Source organism: Aulostomus chinensis, chromosome 16 (assembly GCF_037954235.1).
Source record: "Aulostomus chinensis isolate RoL2024-O1b breed Wild chromosome 16, RoL_Achi_v1.0, whole genome shotgun sequence".
In the NCBI taxonomy this organism is placed as follows: domain Eukaryota; kingdom Metazoa; phylum Chordata; class Actinopteri; order Syngnathiformes; family Aulostomidae; genus Aulostomus; species Aulostomus chinensis.
Window position 1 is genome coordinate 7912570 of NC_141335.1, and position 21982 is coordinate 7934551.

At 39.8% G+C, this 21982-nt stretch overlaps 1 protein-coding gene across 1 annotated transcript in view; it reads left to right on the forward strand.

Annotated features, from left to right (window-relative positions):
* The window catches only part of ryr2b (ryanodine receptor 2b (cardiac)), a 176394-nt gene that overhangs the window by 115045 nt on the left and 39367 nt on the right, over positions 1–21982 (forward strand). Inside the window, exon 103 of the transcript XR_015109326.1 lies at positions 10300–10408. The gene's annotated coding sequence lies outside the window, so the exon portion shown is untranslated. The remainder of the gene's footprint in view (positions 1–10299; positions 10409–21982) is intronic.

Below are 21982 nucleotides of genomic sequence, written 5' to 3' on the forward strand. Positions count from 1 at the left end.
CCACAGTCACTCAGAGCAGAATTAAGTCCTGATCCAGCAGAGCATAGAGGGAACAAAGAAGTGCAGGAGCATGAGCCTATATTTGCTTCCCACCGCTAACTATGGAGAGGGTGGGTGTTTTCTAATAAGGCGTTACGCTGAGCTCACTGGTGCATGATGTTTTGCATTTTCATAATTTTATTGTCTCCCATTATTCCAGACCTCCTGCTCATTTCTGCTGCAGGTATTTTCTAGCTTTTAATAACAGATTGCTCTCTATTATTCACAGGGTGAGAGGGCTAATGTGCTTTGGGTTTTTTTCACGCCTCTGTGCCGGCGACCACTGTGGCCGGAGGCATTATGATTTTGGGTTGTTTGTCTGTCTACCATCTCGCCCTCATGAACGCAATATCTGTAAAACTCCTTGAGGGAATTTCACATCGTCTGCAAATGAACACAAACCTGTTTTTGGTCTTGAATCAAGAACTGTTCAACTGATTACCACACAGCACTCCAAAGAGGGTAAGCATTTCTTCTTCAGTCGGCTGGCTGAAACACTATTTGACGATGCAACAATGGTGGCTAAAATGGAGCAAATAACTTTATTTACAAAAGTAAAATGCTAAAAAGAACTCTTAGAAATGACTGTGTGGTAATACACAAGAGAGAATGTTATGAGGTGGAAAAAGTTCAAATAAACAAGCACCAAATGTAAAAAAAAAAAAAACACTTCAGGGGAACAAACTTCACAAATACTTCAAAAAAGAAACCGCACCGAATTTCCTTTGGATGACTTTAAATAGGGCAGGAAGTTGCAGCGGGTACAACATCAGATGCGTTTTGACCTAAGTCTTCCCCAGCGTGTCTGCTGCCTTAGGGACATTTGGCAAGTGTGGGTTTGCTGGGGTTTTTGTGATGTCACGACGGGGACCAGCTGCAGTCTGCACTGACATGATGTTACGGCATCAGGTGAATCGTGTCTAAGCCTGAGGTTACGTCATCAATTTGATGCCGAAGCATAAACCAGGCTTAACTCCTTCACTCCCACCTCAGAGGGAACAATCCACCATTTTCTGGCGGAGAGCCGCGATCCTCCGGCTCGGAGATGCTGACTGACTGCTTCACATTCTATTGGAACGATGTAAAAAATCTCATTAGAAGTGAATTTATTGTAGATTAAATCATCCAAATATATCTTGAAGTATTTTTCAGTGTCGATGCTTGGAAATTCAGCTGCTAATGTTACTTATGTGTTGTGATGACAGAGAAGCAGTAATTCTTTCTTAAACCGCCTGTTCCGTTTAATAAAAGTCAGCAGGTTGCCTGGGATTGTAAAAGCATTTTCCTCGGCTTTATTTTCAGAAGCCGCAGGGCTCCGTTACCGAAACATTTTTTTCGTCTTTTGTGGGCTTTTTTTGCTTTTGGTCCCCCCAAGGATCATGAGGAAAACTTTTGTTGCTGCTTTCCTCTCTCTTTGTTTTTTACCTCCTGTGGCAGAGGCTCAGCTGTATTGCCCCCCCCCCCCCCCCCCCCATAGTCACAGGCATATAGACACAGCTGGTGTAATTGGCAATAACCCTTCAGCTGTCATGACCATGGTTCGCTGCTGTTTTTTTTGTTTTTTGCAGAGAAATGAAGAAAACCGGTTTGCTGTTTTACTCCAGCTGGGAGTTACCATACAGCGCTACTGTACATCTGATAGAAGACGCTCTAGGTTAACGCTTCTGTGATGCACTGATCTCCATTTATATGCATATCTAGTTTTGTGTGGGCCCTTGTACGATTATTTATAGTATTTTATCCGAGGAGAAGCTCCAAAGACCAAAGCTCTGTCTCTCATTGCTCTCTCGGTGAAGATCCGGGGTTGTCCCTCACTGTTTATGATTGACTGTTTGTTCAGCATTTAAAGGTCAAGCTGAATAAATAACTTGTGTAAATGCAAACAAATCGTCTCAAAGATGTTGTTCTCATGGTTTATACGGTAAATGTATGAATTCCTCTGTCGTAATTTCTTGAAAACACAAACGCATCACAGCTTTTATGCCGTTTAAATTATGACCTCGACGTATTCACAGAGACATCATCCAGCGAGTTTCTCTGGTGTGTGAGAAAATGCTCTGCATCACCATGTTTGTTTGTGTGAGACATGCTCTGATTTAGGAAACTCAAGGAGCTAGTTAGAATGTCATTAGCGTCGACCTTTTGTCTAGATTTTTTAGCTTCTTTTTTTGGATTGCGGCATCAGTCCACAGGAAGTATTCCATGACTGAGTGGCCTGGCAAGATGGTAAGAAACAGACCGTTTTTATTTGAAAATCAAGAACATGCCTTTGTTGGTACTGGCACCGGGACAATGACGTTAAAATTCTTTTGTGCCTGAATAATTCTTTTCACTCCTTTTGGGACATTTTTAATGTAGCCTTCTTTATTTTCTCATCCTGTCATGTTTCAACCTGGCTGAATGTAATGGAATGAAATTCAGTGTTTGGGAGTCAATGTTCTCCAATTTCTGATGACCAGTGGCAGAAGAGAGATGAAAGGCCTCGTGCATAAAGCCTCTGCCCCCCCCCCCGGCCCCTCCTCCCTCCTCCCTCCTCCCTCCACACCTCAGTTACAGTGCATCTTTTCACAGTCATGAAAAGAATCCAGCGCATTCTGCCAGTCCTCTCCGCAAAGACACATTTTGCACCTCTTCTATCCTGCTCCCTCCTTTCTTTCTACCCAGTTTCTAAAAGCACGATTTTTTTTTCACGAGGTAAGAAACAACCTACACGGTTCTGGCTGAGTGAACACGCTAAAAGCTTTGAGCTTTTGGGAGTCTGAAATCTTTTAGGCTACTTTGCGGTATTTGTGGTGATGAGTCTCTGGATGATGGCTGGCTAAATGAGCTGAGGAATTTCACTGTGTGCAAAAAGGATACACATCATTTGTCCTGCAAGCTGTCCTCAATTTCATCAATATTAACTATTAAACTGAACGCCAAGCTTATCACGGGAAGAACGCGGATATAAAGAACTACTTCAAAACAGCTCTTGATTCCTCCTCCTGGGAGAGCAGATCTCATCTTTAAAATCAGCTCGTTTTGTTTGTGTTGCTCAGCTTTCGGTCCCATTTGTCCTAAGAGTTGTGCTGTTCACACCTCTGTGCCTCACGCCTCCTCTTATGCTGTCGGCTCACATTTAGAGTACCTCTAATTGAGTTTTTGGACAGCCTGTCTGCTCTCAAACGCTCCATGAGAGATAAAAGACATTTTGCATTACAACATCAAAGGGGCACTCCCCCCCCCCCGCCCCCTTTCTACTTCCTCACTCAACAAAACATGATGAGATCCCATGAACATCTAAGGTCAGTGTGGCATGAAGGGTTAATGATGTGGGGAGCAATGATTCCAAACTCCCTCTAGACGAACACTGTTAAATCCGATCGTTACCCTGATGCTCTCTGCACTTTTTCGCACAAGCTGTTTATTTAAAACACTTTTAATAGGAATTCATTGGACTGTAATTTGACAGTGCGTGACTCGTTATCCTATGGCGTTCTACCCGATGCCTGTAAACGACTTCACTCACGAGGAAGACAATATTAACACGGACGTAAGACGTAGATCACAGCAGAGTAAAACACTGCCAGGATCATTTTAACGGGTACGTTTCTTGTCTTCGTTTTTTTAAAATCGTTGGTCATATGGCTCACTAAGTGTGAGTCCCTAACAGGACATAATAACCACCTGTGCCTCTTACTTGGGCAGCGCAAATGAAGAGAACCTGCCAGTTCATTAGACACACCTAGATCAATCCTTCCCAAACTCTTTTTTAAGTCTTGCCCCCACCCCCATGAAACCCTCTCGTAAGCCTGCTGCAAAAAGCAAGTATAACACATATATGAGACCTATTTCATGAAGATAGGGTTATTAAGAGGTTTTTGCTCCTTATTTAGCTTCACAACCATCTCACATTACATCAGAACACAAGTGATGAGATGTGCATCGGTTCAGCCAAGACAGGAATGACTTCTCACCAATGTGGATGTGTCTGCGCTCTCACTGCAGCTAGCCTAGCACTCCTGACATAACTACCCACAGGGCTACTCCTACCCCGGTGTGGGAATTATGGAAGCTAGATAATACTAACAGTACAACAACCATACTGTCAGTTGTTTTTTTTTAAATTACTACATGGCGAGAAGAACGTTGTGTGTCCCTGTGTGTTCGTCAGTCTCTATGATAAGGCTTTTATTTTGAAGGATGTTGGAGGCTGTCTTTTGTGGTGCCTGGTTTTACTGAGAGGTGAATTCTGTTAGCCTACATAAAATATGAGAACCCTCCCCAGCAGATTCAATTAAAATTGAACAATATAATGAGGGGAAGATTCATTGCAAGTGTGTGTGTGTGTGTGTGTGTGTGTGTGTGTGTGTGTGTGTGTGTATTTCTGTCTGTCTGTCTGAATTCAACATTTATAAATGTTGCTATGAGTCATTTGCTCAGATGACAAAAGGTTTTTATTTAAGTGTCTGTTCAGTGTGGATGTTGTCTGAGCTCAGCAGCTATCACGATTCATTTATTGCACACGCGCTCATTTATTGTTTCGATGCTGGTATCACTTGCAACACGAGTTTATTGCTATCAAAGTTGTAATCATCTAATGAAACCTTGCTGACATACCTGCCCTGGATACAAAGGCCTGGAAATTAAAGATTCCAGATTGTATTCCTCACAAAACATTTGCAAAGCTGACATTAATTAGTAGAATTAAAACAGCAGCCCTGTTAATCCTCTATTTTGTTGTTACACTTCCTTGCACTTTTACTGCAGCCAACCTTATTCCTACAGTGGTCAAAAACTCTGTTACTTACATTGACTTCCTCAAAACATGAAAGATGAGTCAACATATGGATATTCAGGGAATGTCTTCATATGAAGATGGTGAGAGACCTCAGAAAATACCTTCATTTTACATAACTGAGTTCTTCTATCCACGATAAGTTTGAATGGGGCTTGAATCCGTCTCCATGTTTACTGTGACAGTGGAGACGTCGACTACATGCGGAACTCTTTAGAGAGGTGACTGTTAACAAGTGTGAGAGGCCCAGGATGCTTTGCCTTTGGCAACTTTTCAAGGCCACTCTGGTTTCCTCTTGTTTCTTGGAAAGGTTACATAAGAACGCTACAGATCACTTAAAATGTTTTTAACCTCTCAAAGCGGATGCAGTAAAAAGAGATTCAGTTTTAATCTGCTAATGACAGATTTTGACGGGTTATATCAAGTCTCGGGTTTAAATTTAAGGATTTTTCAAAAATAAAATCGGTTTATTCTGTCTCTGTCTTTTGTAGTTCATTTTTATCTAGACGTTATCGCAGGTTGTCTTTGTCTCATTTTCTTCCTTCTTTTTCCAGCCTCGTGGGCTTCAGTAGTGGCTGCTTCTGTTCCATCTGTTTCCCAATCAATTTGTTCTCATTTCCTGCCAATTGGTCCACCTCCACGGGTGAAGGCTCATTTAACAGGAAGCATCACATGTTGAGATCATCAGCCGTAGTTATCAGTCCTTGAACCTCACAGAAGCTGTCACACAAGCTCGCCTGGAGTTTCACCATTTGTCCAAAGTTTTTGATTAGCACCCGTGACCTGTGGGTGTGAGGAAACAGCAGCGTTACGACAGATGGTGAAAACATTCAACTTAAAACTTAACTGGAAGCCAAATTTGTTGTCATCAAGGGTTCTTGTTTTCATCTAAGAACCTTTTTTCTCTCAGTATGATGCAGAAACAGTCACTTGTACGCAAGGTGTGAGTCACCTACTGCTCAGATGTGACTGTGATCTGCACATTTTTTTTCAAGACATCATAATTACAAGTCACGTGCAACCGAATTAAACGTCCCTCAAGTACAGCAAACATGGTTCCGTATTTTATTGCTGCTGTTCTAACGTGTAATCTATGCTATCGTCCTTTGACTGGCACTGTAGAAGGAAGTTCCTTGGAGCAGGTGGAACTTTCTCGAAAACTGAGGAATAACATTCATAACATTGGGATGTTATAAAAATCATGCTGTGTAATGTTCCTAAAAATATGACCTTGATAAGACGTTCCATTCTAGTCAGTTCATTGTTGCAGTGCAAGATCAAAAACAGGTCTTTTGAGATGTAAAGAAAACATTCCTATATGTTTTCTATAGGTCATATGAAAATGTTCTTTTTAGGACTTTCTGGAGGGGAACATCCCTGCTATGTAAAGGATGCTCATTAGTAGTGTTCCCAAAATTCGATGGGGGGAGGGGGCTGTTATTCAGTGTGGAATAACAGCAGAACGTGCAGTACGTTCTTCGAATAATTAGTTTAAAGAAAGATTCACATAACATTCTCAGAATGTTTTTGGGTGGTCAAATAGAGTTCTTTAAAGGACTGGAACATATTTTGTGGAAATTCGGGGAACATTCAGGATGTTCTAGGAACATCTATGATGTTCTAGGAACATCTATGTTAACGTCTTAAACGTGTTCCCCTAGGTCTTTACTTGTCACCAAAACAATTGCAGAACCTATAGTGACATAACAGGAACCTTTACAGCGCAAAGTGATAATGTTCTTTATTGGTTCCATGTAAGTTCTTGCATCAGCTTTTCAGAACTTTTACATAGCTGTAAGGAACTGTAGAGAACATTCCACTTGAGACCCAGAAGGGAGTTCTATATACTGTCTCCCAGCAGATTGTGAAATACGTTAACATCACTGTCTAAACTTTGAAGAACTCCACATTATGAATGTCTGGGAATGTTCTGGGAACGTTTCAAGACGACGTCCTTTTAAACCAGCGGATATGTTCTCCGTTCATTCTGGGAGAGTTAAAAACTTCTGGGTTTTGTCTCTTTTAACCAACAATATCTCACCCTTCGCTATTTATTTCCTCTTGTGTCTCTCCTTTCTCCTAGAGCTGCTCTCATCCTTTAGGATTTCAGTCATGTGGTTTTCTGAGCACAACAAAACAAAAGGCTTACAAGGCCAAACTGAAATGTGTCCTCAGCGATATAAGCCAGAGAGCGATTGTTTTATGCTCTCTCATAAATAATTCTGAAGCGAGATTTAGCTCGCGTGGTTTTGACATGAGCTTTGATCAGGAGCAGTCCTGTCCGTCAAACCAGGGAGCGCTCATATTTCTTCACATCTTCCATTCTCGCTCACGATGTGGACTCTTTTGTTTAAGCAGTCTATTTATACTCCTGTAATAGCCTGCAATTAGGTTTCCCACCTGAAATGCAAACAATTAGCAGAACATCTCTGATCACCTTGATGGCTCCAAAGTTCCTACTGCGCCTTCAATTTGCACTGCCTTGCTTCAGCTCATGTATAAATCTGTTCCATGACAACATTTGCAAATATCCAAATAATATCCTTGCAAATGAAGTGGAACAGCAGCACATCTAAAAAAAAGAATGTGTCGGTCTGATTTTGTTTTCAATGATTCCAACATGTACTGGGCGTGTCATGGTTTTCTTTATTGTGATTCAAGAGAATCCTAATGTGGTTTCATCACATTATAGACACACAATACAGAGTCGTGGTATCTGTCAGCTGTGCATGAAGTAGCCGGCCTTATCAGTGGGAGCAGATGGAGAGCGTCCAACTGAGAGACTCAGTCCGGCTCCATGTATGTCATAAGTAAGACGATGACCTTGGCTGGATCTCAAACTCTGGCTTAACCATATGAAACGCACACTTTGTCCTTTACTGTCTGTGCTGTATAGCCATCTGTCCTCTCTCTCTCTCTCTCTCTCACACACACACACACACACACACACACACACACACACACACACACACACACACACACACACACTCCTACATATTCTTGTATTCAGGACTACAGCTGGAGACAATATGTACTCCTCCGCGCTATCACTTCATCAAATAGAGTAAAATAGAAAAAAGCCATTTGTAAGACACTTACAAAGCCCATCCAAGCAGGTGATAAGATTCTTTGTCATGTATAGCATTGACCACAGGGATGAAGTATGTTGCAGTGGACTGTAGAAGTTAGTGTGATAGTTGATATCAGAAGCAGTCTGGGTAAACTTTTTTTTTAAGCATTCTGGAAGTTTGAGCTCTGTTTTTATCATGCCCCATCAGCTCTTAAATCACCTGGCTATATGACTTGCAGAACATAAATCCCCAAACACATTAATCAAGGCCAGTTTTTAGGGTCTCTGTAGTTGTTCTCACTTTACAAGGATAAACAGGCGGTGAAAGGTGATACCAGCCAATAAATTTGAAGAGCTTTGCTCATAGATTTATGTTGGACCATAGCTTGGTGAGATAAGGGGCTCGATTTAAGAGGCAGCGAGCAGTGCACCTGTGAGTGAAAGTATCTTTAGATTTATAAAAGGTTATGTTTTATCTGCATAATTCAAATGATCGTGATTTACAATTTCATGTGGTTGCCACTGTGTGGAGGTTGTGTGCTACAAGACCTGTAGTCTGTGCTTCCTTTAATGTAGATAAAACTACCTGAAAGTTTTGAAGGTGCAGAAGGCTTGGAGAGGTTTGTGTTCTCTCCTCTAGGAGCTGGATGAGCCTCCTCTTTTTAATGGGCCCTTTGGGTTAAACAAATAAGCAAACGTGAGCAGCAGTCAAAATCATGCTGCAAACATGCAGGTCTTGTTCACTTACATACAGCATAACAGTTTATCCATTTACTTTGGTTTACTGTGACGACTGAGTTGTTGTTAAACAGTCTTACCGCTGCAAAGCGACCAATTTAGATAATTTACCGTAGAACTGTTGTTAACAGCTACAACCGTGAACCAAACCACTTTATGTACTATTCAGGGATATGGAGCAGGGTTTGTTTTTATGATTTGCCTCTCCTCCCTCCAGGGTAATGCATGGAAAGTCTCCCGTATTTATTAAATATGAGTTTCTATTCGTATTCCTCACAGTTGAAAATGAGCTTTTTTTCATTTCTGTGAACGAAAGCTTACATAATGACTTGACCTTTTATCTGTTACTTTAAAGGAGTGGCCTTCGCTGTATGACAGGCTTCCGTTACAGATTAGTAACGAGCTATTGTACATCATCCCATTCTCTATCTGGATAATTACCATTTCATATTATTATGAGAATGGCCCTCTTTATTCATGGGGTATTTCATGCAAATGAAGGCTCACATCAAGTCCTCTTACAGATTTAAAGGAGGAAACTTCAAAATGGTAATTGTCTCGTTCAGTGTCTTTATAGCTGACTTAAGCAGACTCAGCTAAATATGGAGCTGATAGGCCACGGGAGGTCATCAGTATTAAGATGAGCCACTTCAGCTTGTTTGACTACCTTTTCGAAAACGCCAGAAAACAGTTGTGCATTTGAGGGAAAAGAAGAAGAAGATGAAATGCTTTTGCTTCAATAATTATGTCTGCGAGAATGTCAGTGTTACTTCAAATGATTTATTATTGCAAGGACAGAAATGTCACGCAACTTCCCGTCAGAGACAAGTTTCCTCAAATGACCTTTGAGGTGTCATTTGTAAATGTAACATGAAAGGACAATAGGCCCCTCACTTGTTCTGTTTATTAGCTATTTGAATATTAATATCAAGAGGTTTTGATTTTCATTAAGCCATCCAACTCAGCTGTGACTTCCGTTTTTGTCTTCTTTTTTTTAAAAAAATATTTTTTCAGTCTGGGAACTGTTCCATTTCAAGTGATTATTTTAAACAGCAAGCTTTTTTTCTTTTTTTTTTTGTCGTGCATTCTTATTTGTCTCTCAAGATTTGAAGACTTGAGTTTTAATGAGCTGTCTTAAGGTCTGCTTCCTTAGCCCCTGGCTAGATCCAGCAACGTGCAGCAGGCAACTCTACAAGACCAAGACTATATAAGGCATGAACACTTCACTAGACATGAAGACATGCCATTCTTCCCTTTGACAGATATTATCCAGAGGGGAATGGTAGCCACACTACTCAAGCAGATACTTGATTAAAACATATTGCTTACATAAAGAATGATTTCGGAGGCTGTTACTGATGAAGAGGTTGATTATTTTGAGCAATATGAACTTCTTCTTTTTTTTTTTCAAAAAGGTATAAATCTGTTGCAGGATAATGGCCTTTGCGTGTGCTCTGAGAGGGGAAAAAATGTATATTTTCTGGAGGGAACGCTCAGACATTATGGCTTCAATTGCACTGACATGGTGTTATGATTGCTCCCAGCTTGCCCTCAATCTCTAAAAAAGCAAGTCAGCTATAGGTGATCCAATTCCTAATTTGGACACATCCTCTTTCACTCATTCTCTCTTTTTTTCCTCTCCCTTTGCCCCCTTTGCTCCCTGTCTGCCTTGCAGACACCATGATCCGGCCGGAGGAGGATAATTGCACCCCCCCCACAGACAGCATGGACACCAAAACTGCTGAAAGGTGACCTCAAGACGCTTCACCTCCCCAAAATATTTGGTGAGTTTAGACTCAAAGAATGACACCCCCCCTCCATCCCTAACATTTGGCAGCACGAGCTCCTAGTAGGTTTTAAATTAGGTCTTCTCGTAGAGAACACATCTAATTTCCTCATTAATGATGTTTGTCTTCTTTTGTAAAAGAATCACTCAGCATTTGTGTAGTCTGTGTCAATGTGAGTGGACTGTGGGTTATAAAGATTTGGTGTTTGGTATTGATCAGCCATTATAGACTTAAATTGCTTCCTCGCGTGTTTGTTTTTCATAATGAGGGCTAGATATTTAGCCTCAATCACAAATGTTTGTTGGTTTTTTTTTCCAATTCTGTCATTTAGGGGTCTAACTAGAGGTCACCGGGATCCTGATTTTTGTTTTTTTTTAAATCAAATCTATTGTTCCTCAACTTAAGAGCTGAACTCTGCAAACAGGAAACAGACTAACTAACTCCGGTGATCATATTACCTTCTTGTCAGGGGTAAAAATGGATCACGAATACCTAAATTCTAAAAATACGTCTAGCTGGTTACTGTAGTTTTTATTTCGCTCAGACAAAAATAAACAGGGGTCTATTTCCAGCTGCCAATTTACAGCCGAATGACTCAAAATAAACCACAGCGCCCATGTTTGTAGGAACTAAGGAACATGTCACCATGACAGTGTAATGGCGTGGCATCTTAATGGGCTTTTGGACAATAATGGAGGTCTGTGGGATCAAGCAATGAGCTACACCAGATTTTACTTACATAACTTGTGATGCAATGTTGCTGGGTTTTTTTTTTTTTTTTTTTGTGTGTCGTGACTGCAAGAGAAATATATAAAACCACCATTATAGCCCCTCTTCTCTGAAAATCGGTGCAGATCACCAGTGGTCATTTAAATGCACGTTCCAGCCGTTGTGTTATTAAAATAAGCAAGTGCCCGTAAAGCGCAACAGTCCTCCAACCATCTGTTGGTTAGTACCTGTGCAAACAACATATATAACCACTTACAGGATAGAAGAAACAAACAGTCCAGCGACAAACAGTATTACTACACCTCTGCTAATAATAATATGCAATAACCTGTGATATGATTAGAGGCTCAGGGAGCTGGAGCACTTGGGAAAATGTCAGACGTGGTGCATGATTGAAACAAGGGGTCTGATTTCATATAAGGACCCTAGAAAAGTCATCAAGAGAGGATGGAAGCAGTTCCTTAGCAACTGACAGGAACTTGTTCAACATGTCTAGGATGGCGGCCTTGGATATTTTGGTTGTACAGACTTAATTAACACTTGGGACCAGATGCTTTACATGAACCGAATATTCAGTTATCTAGATGACTTAAATTTTTGTTTGCTTAGAAATAAAAAAAAAAATTCTCTTAATCTTAATTAAGAACTCTTAATTATTCATTCTTGGCCTAAAAATATGAGTTTAAAAGTCGATAAAAGGGCTTGAAATGAAATGACAGTTTTGAAGTTATAACTTTATTTCAAAGTGAAATTAATTCCCTGAGCTGTACTGACACGAGGCTAATGTTGGTGCTATCAACATGGGCCATCTTGTTCTTTCATAGGATATTACCTCAAATCTACAGAGTATTAAATCACACTGTCAGCTAATAGAGATGTTTCATTATTGATTAGTCTGCAAGTTGTTGCCCCAGTTAATTTTTTTCATAATAGTCTCCAAAATCCAAGTATATCATCAAAAATAAGAAAGAGAAGCACATAATTCTTATTTGGCAATTCTTCTTTTTTTTGGGTTAAAAAAATTGGTAGATTATTTTTTTTTCTGATCAACAAATTGATGACTTGATTAATTTATGCAGCTCCAAATTAAGTGAACAGGCCTCCCGTGAAGGTGCCTCAATTAAAAAAATCGTGTGATGATTGATAGCAGACTTACATTCATCTGAGAGCAGACGACCTCGGGGTGTAATCAATACAATCTGTGTAATTGAAACAAACAAGAAACTCCATTAAAATCAAGCAAACATCATAAATATATTTTTTTTTCCCATCAGACAAAGGAAATAGTCATTTGTCAGGGAGGAAACTGTGTATGTGTGAAGTGTAAATACTGATAGTACGTTCAGAGTTCAGTGAGTTTACAATTATTATTCGCCCAGCTCGTGTGGCTGTGAATGTGGCGACGACGGTCGGTGTTACAGGCACTCGGGTGTTTGATAGGTTTCAGTCAGCCTGCATTTAAATTGGGTTGTGGTAACAGGAAACGCTGACGTCGGGACAGTTTTGCAGCACAAACAGATAAGAGCCAGTAAATTTGGGCATTTTTGAAAGTAGGAAAGCATAGATAATTCTATTTTTTTCTTCCTGGTTTTTTTTTTGGGGGGGGGGGGGTTTGTCTCTTACTTTAAAAAAAAAAAGGATTATCTGTCCAAATCAGAGGTTTTTAACATCAGAGATTGTAGGCCTCACCTCAGACAACATGAGCTTGGATGCTGTTACATAAAAGCATCATGTGGTACAAGTATTGCTTTTTAGATGATTAAATGTAATGCAGCATTTATTTCTTCATTTTTTTTATATCGCATTTCAGTAAACTCGTGTGATTTTTTGGGGCTTGTCGTCTTTCTACTTGGCTCATAACTGAAAGATACTTCTATTGACACTAAACATATGTACAATTGATAATATTCTCAAGTTTCAAGTTTACTTTTTATAAAATATACATATAATTTAATTGCTTTTACATCATTTCCATCACACCCAATCGATTAGATATTTCTAAGCTTCTCTTTATTCCTGCAAGGACATAAAAAAATAAATAAAATCCAGTTCTTGTAATGATTCTTCCGTAGGGGGTTCTTCCACCAGTGCTCTACAGAACAACCCTTGAGTTGCCAAAGTGTAAAAGTACTCGCTTTATTTTGCTTATTTGTGTTGGTAAAAAATGTTGTGCCTTTAAACTTGCTTAATGGTCTCGTCAACATTCACATAAATGCATTTACAGCAAACTCTGCATCCTGTCTCATCATCTGTCCGCTCTTTTCTTGCTGGATATCCAAACAATGACAGTCAAAGTGGGAAGGAGTGGAGTGTTTGTGTGCGAACATAAGGTGATTTATGGTGAGGAACCCAGTCCGGTGGGACTTCATTAGGGAGAGGGACTCCACATTATCATACTTCAAACATTATAAAACCTATTTGGCATTCAGCTGCAGTTCTCAGGGGCTCTTGCATGCAATTACAGAATAATCTTTTACTAAGTTGGGAAATCTCTGATAAATCAAACCCATCAATTCTCGCATACACATGCATGCACACGCCTACACACCCACACACACACACACCCACACACACACTCTTACTTTGCTGTCCATACAGGATCATGACGAAACAGTTGGGTGATATGTCTGTTTGTTGTATTTACAAAGACGTAAAAACACTTCAACAGACCCAAATTGAGAATGTTCCTTTAGCTAAAACTGTGTTTTGCAGTTCTCAATGATTCTATCAATTTTTTAAAACAAAATCTTAATTATAGCTATTTAATATTTAATATTTGCCAATAAATTCCCAGACCGATGCTAGTATTTCTTCTACCGTGAGAAACTGCAGTTTTAACAAGAGATTTTCACAGAGCAATAACGGTTCGCTTGAACCTTCAGACGTTATTTTGGATAAGCGGCAAGGAGGGAAGTGAACGTAGAGTCAGATTCTACGTCCAGTTCCATTTTTAATACCATTCATATGGAAATGTGCACAGTTCATGCAACGGTGTACTTTGAATACACTGCAACCCTTGAAGCTGCTCTGCAGCACGATAAGTAAACAAAAAACCATGAATTGTTTTTACTCTTTACATAACATTTAGAAACAAAATTCGATCATTTTTTTATCTTTATTTTTTTCCATATACTTTGTAACAATACACAGTACTGGCTCAGCATAGTGAAATCTGTCATGCACTGGTGATGGGTGTCGTCCATCTTGGATATTTACCCTCAGTAACAAACAGTTCCTGGAGTAAATTAAAGTGAGAGATTATATTTCTGCTTTCATCACAACTACCACTCTGTGTCTTTGTGAAATAAAGCCAGGTTTGGATTGTTTCTTTTTCTCTGTCATGACTCCTAGTTGCAATTTTCCCTTGTTGTTATGTTCTTGAATCCCACCCTGAGTGATTTTAGAAAGTAAAGCATTCATGTTGCTTCTAAAAATGAAAAAGAATTTCATCATAGTATAGAGGAGAGGATCTATTGGTCGACTGGTCTACTCGACTGGTGCATCAGGTGTTTTCAGCATGATAAAAGAGTTGTAAGCATTGACACATGTGGCTACCCTCCAGTCTTTTCTCTCCCTGACTCACCCATCCTCTGAGGTTTTTGAGGGCATGGTGGCACATAATACCCTGCACATAATGAGTCTAATTTGGTTTCCTGCCATATTGCTCAGCCCTGTAGCCAAGTCCCCTCCCTGCACTTTACAAACGCATCCAGCGGCTGCTTTGTCTAAAAGCAGCTTAGTCACAAATTGCTGCCTCCTCCTGTCAATATGTTTACTCCACAGCAATCTCTCTTGTCTATGACTGAGTTCCTGGCTTCTGCTTTGCTGCGCTAATCCTCTGTGCCTTTAGTGTACCTGTCGTGTTATGTTTGGGCTGTTATTATGCCTTCCAGGTGCCTTCTTTTTGTATTTCGTTGTCACCTTGTTGAAACCGTAGGCTTCTAAAGAGAGGAAGTTAACTTGATGAAGGGAGTTTCAAATAGATTTCCCCTCTGAAGCTACTGAAACATTTATTAAACTGTCCAACTTTTTCATTTTATAAAGTTTTAAACTGCTAAACTAAGTTTTAAAGTGCGTTGAAGCCAGAGCATGCTCACTGGATTCCTGAAGTTTCTGATATGAATAAGAAAAAGGTTGGCCCTGAGCACAGAGAACGTTCCCTCTTCAACAGCTGGAGAGTTAAATAACCTCCCGTGTCAAGCTCTAAACAAACTGTACATCATTCTGCACAGCCCAGCTCAAACATCGCAGTGAAGCAACAAAAGGAGGAAGACTGCAATATATTTATGCCTCCACGTCAGTGACAGTTGTGGTTTCAGGTTGCTGTCCTCCCCATTCGCTACATCACAGGGTCAGTGTTGCATCTGGTCTCAGCTATGTGATAAGAAACTGTTGGCTCCAGAATTAACACGTTGATTAGGACAAAATTTCACATTCCTGTTATTTAAATAAAATGATGAGGTTTAGGCATTTTATGTTCAATGGGTCAAAGATCAAAGTTCACTTTTTGAAGATCTCTGGCTGAGGAAGTGAGTCTCTTCTTCATTTTCTTCACGTATGTCTCAGAAAACCACTTGCATCAAGGGTTTTCACCCTGGAACCAAGCCCACCAACCACCAGATCAATCAAAGCCATATATTCATTCATAGTAAAAAATAATAATAGTAACTGGAAAATGTAAAGAATGTCACATTTAATACTGCATGGACCAGATTCAGGACCAGAATCATATGAAACACCTGCAGTTTAAGTTGACTCCTTTGCGATGGCTGAAGAGTGAAGGGACTACTCATCCCATAAGCCATTGCAAACTGTTATATACACGATACTGTTACTTATATTTAGGGCCTGAGCCTGAAGTGACTTCAGGCGGAGACCCTATTATGTTTGCTATTTAAGCCTTCTTCTTGAATTCAATCTTTTTGTTAGAGGAGTAACTCAACTACCTAATGTTACCATTTCCATAGTAACGACGAGCTCCACCTATCCGTGATGTCACTGTTGCACATTAGTGTTGTTGGTAGTGTAGTACTTCTCTGTGGGTCCGTGAATAAATCTATTCTACGCTTGTCTGTTCTATTCTGGAGAACAGGAATGAGATTTTTCCCTATGATGTTATGTGAAAACACTTTTCTGGCCACCACTCAGCGCTCTAACTCAGGATCCGAAGGGGTGATACCTCATAATAAATTCCCTCAATGACTTCCCAACATATGTTACGCAAACTGCAACTTGACCAGACGTACAGAACTGTGAGACATTTTGTTTATCCTGTACGTTACTCACAACTGCATGAGCTAAGAAAACATTCCAACTTTATCACCACAGTCACCAGCTATATTCTATAAGCTATGCGCCATCAGAGCCCTTCCCGGGAATACAATCTTTGTCATTCACAACTGCGCAGAACACCTCCCTGAAGCCTTCTCCTCAGCTCCACTGATTCTAGAATCAGTTGTCTATCATCTGCAGTTAAAGATTACAAGCTCTCACTGTAACAGTTGTTCAACCTCAGTCTAGACAGGATAAGAAGATGTTTTTGGGAGACAAGCTGTCAAGGTTTTACTGCAACAAGATGTGTTTTAGCTCTGCCCATATAAACTTCTTACTGAGCCTGAGACAACACAACATCTGTTCAACATAAAGACACATTAAAAGAATTATTTAAATCTCACTATCAAGTGAATCTTGATTGAGGAGAAGATGGCAAAGGGATTTTTCAATTCAGGCAGCAGTCTAGCAGCAAGGATACAACAGCTCTGCTCAACACAAACTGAGTATCAAATATTAATGCTTATAGAGACTGATAGGTCATGCACGCACATTATTGGAATAAACATACATATAAATGTGCATGCTTGAAACATGCACGTGGTGCATATGTACAATATTTTCTGCAAGGCCAACACTGTGCATGGAAACATTTAAACTGAAAGCAGCCCCTCTAATCTGGAAAGTAAGTTGTGATCCAGTAATATGTACATGAATACAACACCTATTAGATAAATCACCTGGAAGGCTCTCATTGCTCAACATAAGGAAGTTTTATCATAGCCGCACCATTTCATTGGATAAGAACCTGCACCGTGTGTGACCTTTTTAAATGCAAACACAGAATATTAACAACCATTAGATTCTGTCTTAAATAATCCATTAAATTGCACTGCTGCTCCTAATTTGTAAATGTGCACAGCGTCTCTCTCTCTCTTTAATCACTTCTGCTGCTGGGGGGTGGTGGCAGGCAGGTGGGGATGGATCACTGCAGGTATTTAATAACTATTAGAGGTGTAAAGATTCCCAGATAAATGGGTATGTGCTGGCTTTGCTGTGTAAGATATCACTTCCTAGTGAAAAGTTCAATGTCACAGATCAACCAATTAGGCACTTAGTGTATTGATACATCTCAACATGATATGCATATCTTTCAGTTTTGGCTTTTTAGTTTTTGTTACTTTGTTCTTCACTTTCCTCCCGTTCCCCCTCCCCTCCTGTTTCTGCTTTCAATTTCCGTGGAATAAATGTGTTTTTATGTGGTAGTTTTAGATGCACATACTGTAGCTCTTCAGTCAACAACATGGAATACCCTGATGGGAGCAGCACTGGCATCTAACCTCTGTACGTTTTGCAATATTTAATAGAGCCAATCACCTTTCACAAGACACTCCTTGAATTTTAATGATATCTACTATTCATTTGCTAAAAAGAGAGAGAGAGAGAGAGAAAACACTCAGTGCACCAGTTTAAAGATGAATTTGGCCTATGACGCTAAGAGTAAGATGAAAGTAAAACATTTAAATCTATCAAAATTTAGTAAAAATATACAAACCCAAAATATCTAATGTAGCGTATACTCAAAGAAGACCATATGCAACACTTGTAACAGATACAGATGAAATGTGGATATGTGCAGATGTTTGTTTATATGTTTATGTAGATATATGTTGAACTCACGGGGAATAAGGTCTTATTGTTTTATAGGAGCAGCAATTTAACAGGATGTTTGAAGTATAAATACATCATTGCACATGATTAATTGTTCAGTGTTGCTAGATTATTTAAAAGCCTCGTTTATTCTTTCGGCAATTGTAATGAGATCAAGTAAATAAAAGTCAGTCGTGTCAACCTTTATTTTTTACAAACCTAAAAAATATAAAATGCAGGCAACAGAGATGATGACGTGATACTAAAAAAAAAGTTTGTTAGTTTCACGCTTTATTTTAATTTGTCAGTCTTAGCATTGCAGAGTGCATGTTATGAGTGACAGGCGTGAAATACATATCCAGGTAGAGCTTATAAATAGTTTTAATAGCACGTGTCCTTGTTGTAACATTTAGTGTTAAAAGCTACCGTGCTTCAGGCTATTCAACCTGCCAATGCATGTTTGATCAAGAGCTACAATGCTGGCGTACCATTGTTAGATGATAAAAATAAAAGATGAGCAGATTTGAAAGAAAAACATTACCATTTCTTTAATATGTGATAATACGTAACCACATAAGCCACAGGTACACAAAGAAAGGGGCCTGCAACTGATATTTGATGAACTTTGGTGTGTAGTTTCACGTTAATTCAATCCACACAAGGACCTTCATCAGGTCAGTGGCAATAAATCAAATAAAAGGATTAGCAAAAAAAAAAAGGCAAACAGGCATGTTTCCAAATACAGTATGTTCTCCTGTCCTGTCTCCTGTCCTCTCTCAAAGTCATGCAACAACCCGCCAGTAACCTTTGGGACTTTACCATGAAATGGAGCAAACACACTTTCATCCTTTTGTCTTTTGACCATCTAATGTACCAGGTTAGTTATTCGCTTTACGCAGCCTCTGAGGAATTTTTTGTCTTTTTAAAGTCAGCGATAGAAATCAAGGCATGCGTGAGAGCGTCGTGCTGCGGTGGCGACTCTGTAAATGGTATCTACTGAACACTGCATCATAGGTTTGGTTCATTAGGATGATGAAGTGCTACAGCTGCTACATTTGCCAAAGCGCAGATAGAAGCAAGAGAAGTGAGCGTCAACATTTGGTCAGACAGTGGTGACAAACGAGCGTACTCTCGGGTTCTTTATCGGCAAAAGTTGCAAAGAGCAAACCTAACCAAACATAGAGGAGGGGGTCTTCTCTTTGACGTATACGTCTGAGAGTCTGAAGTTAGTGGAAGCGTCTTTTTTATTGGCTCATCCTTTCTAATCAGAGCTGTACTGGGCCGTGCAGCAATGTGTTTGCTCTGTATGAGCAATCGCTACTGGGCTGAACCCAGGTCTGATACATTATGTGCAGCATCCTTATCTTCAACAGCAGTCCAGTGCTCATTTGTGATGTTTTTTGTTGTTTTTGTTTTTTGTTTTTTTTGTTTTTTTGGTATAGTGGACCTCTCTGACTCACTTCTTTATTCCCCTGCCTCACACCTCTCTTACCTTCCACGCTTTTTCTTTTCTTTTCTTTCGTATGCTCCTGTCATTTCTGTTCCACCAGGCCATCTATTATGGGCCGGGTGTCACGGTGAATCTGGTCCTGGTGAGATTCATTGTGTGCGGTATAATTCAAAGATATGTGATAAAGACTGCTCAGAGAACGAGGGGTTCCTCTGTCCCACGGACCGCCTCTCTACTTCTTGCTTGGTAATGAGCCGTGTGTTCAAACAAACAAAGGGGACTTATTATTGGAAGTATATTTAGTGATGTGAAAACAAACTGTTCATTTCCTTTTTTTCTTTTTCTTTCCTTAAAGGTAGAATTTGTAAGGGGATAATCTTATCCTCACCAAGCTAGGTACACTCCGTACTTGTCTTGTAATACCGTCTCAAGAGACAACAGTGTAGCATTAAGGATCCACGGTTGTACTCTCCAAAGCTCTTCATCCTGCACTGCTGAGTAAATTGGGTCCAAACCAAAGCCACACTGTGTTCTATAATGTGGGAATGGAAGGGAAGCAGTGGTCCAGACCAGCCAACGTACAGAGGACACGCCGCAGTCTCCTTTTTTTCTGTCTCTAACCAAAGGTCGTGACCCCCCCATGCTTATTAATTACGTGTCCTTGTTCCTTGTTCCTTCCCATCAGGATGGATACTAGAGGTGGGAATTGCAGAGTAACTCACAATGTTTATATCCTTGTGAAGACCTTCATTGACATAATGCATTCTCTGGCAACTTCCACCAAACAAGTAACCCCAGTCCTGACCCTGAATTTAACCATAATCTCATTCTTAGCCTGACCCCCAAACCGAATCCTTCGAACAGCCCTTTGAAACTGTGAGGCTGAAATGTTCTCTCTTAACAAATATGTCCTCTCTCCGTTGTTGGGAAACGTTTTCCGGTCCCCCAGTTTACTGCAAGTAAGACACAAACACCCCCCCACCCTCCCCCACCCCCCACCCCACCCCACACACACACACAATAAACAGCTTGTCAAAATGGCTAGGTGAAATTCGGTTTTACAATACTTGGTGCCAGTGTATTGCTATCGTATTGTAAGAGTAAATATTGTGATATTTATTGCCAGATTTGATATTTTGCCTCTCATAATGGACATGTGAGCTTTAAAAATGCTGCCCCCTATTGATTAAGAGTGTGAACTGATTTGTCAAGACAACAAGGAAGTAGTCTTTTTTGGACTTTGACTGTTTTACCATATTTGATGGTGTACTCATCAGTGTACTGATATTGTATCCCAAGTATCAACATATATATATATATATATATATATATATATATATAATATATGAAAATATTTGGAGTGTGAGAGTGGCTACAGATTGTACCTTTAACAGGTATAAAAATGAATGTGTGTATTTTATGTGATGAAGGTGATATCTCCATATCTGCACATCAAACTTTTATGTTTTCTTTCCCAATAGTTTTCTGAAGGGGGACTCATCCCGTTTCTTCCATTCATCTGCTCGTCTCCTGGCACTAACGTTTGATTCATTTCCAACTTTAGCTTCACTGGGAACAAAACTCTTCTTTTATTTTTAGGGGCCACGGCGTCCGAAGATCTGAATTGATGATTCTGGCTTTAATTAGTATAGCCTGTTTTAGTGATATCAATAATTCTTTACAGGCTATGCTAATCTGTGCCAGAATCAGCAATGCAATTGTGACGGATGTATTTCTCCATGACGTACATTATGACATTTTATTGTACTGCCTAGAGGATAATGTTGCTGCTCACAATAGATTTTTCTCATCAGAGGGAAATCATCTTATTTGGAGATTACTTGATTCTGACCTGTCCCGCCCCCCCCCTCATGGGAGGGATAAAGAGCGAAAGGATAAATCAATCTAAGACAAATTATCCTCTTTATTTTCAGAAAAAGTAACACAAGAAGAGCTGGAGTTTCTCTGCTCTACTCTTAGCCTCTTCAAAGTTAAGCTGAATTTGATCAGTGAGACAAACCTCAGAAATTACAGGCTCCGTCATAAACCAATCAATATTTCTTTTGGAGCTGACAGTTTTTTATTCATGAGCTAATTATTCCAGACAATTAAATTTTTTGCAGTAGGAAGGAAAAGGCATTTTAAGACCCTCAATTATGATCAAGAGGAGACAAGAGGAGCTGAATTTAATGTATGAGGAAAAAAGGTCCAACTCTTACATTGATATTAACCTCAGCTCATTAAGATCTCGGAGAAATGGGATGGACAAAGGGGATTTTTTTTTTTTCAGTTTTTCTTTCATTTAGAATTTCCCGATTGTGCTCTTTTTTTCAGTCTGTACTGTGTAATATAACACAACACAAAAACACTGTTATTCACAGATGAATGGAGGTCGATAAAGATTTTCTGTCACTTCTGTCTATATCTAGATCTATAATTGGAAAAATGCCAGTGTGCTGTACAGTAGGTCA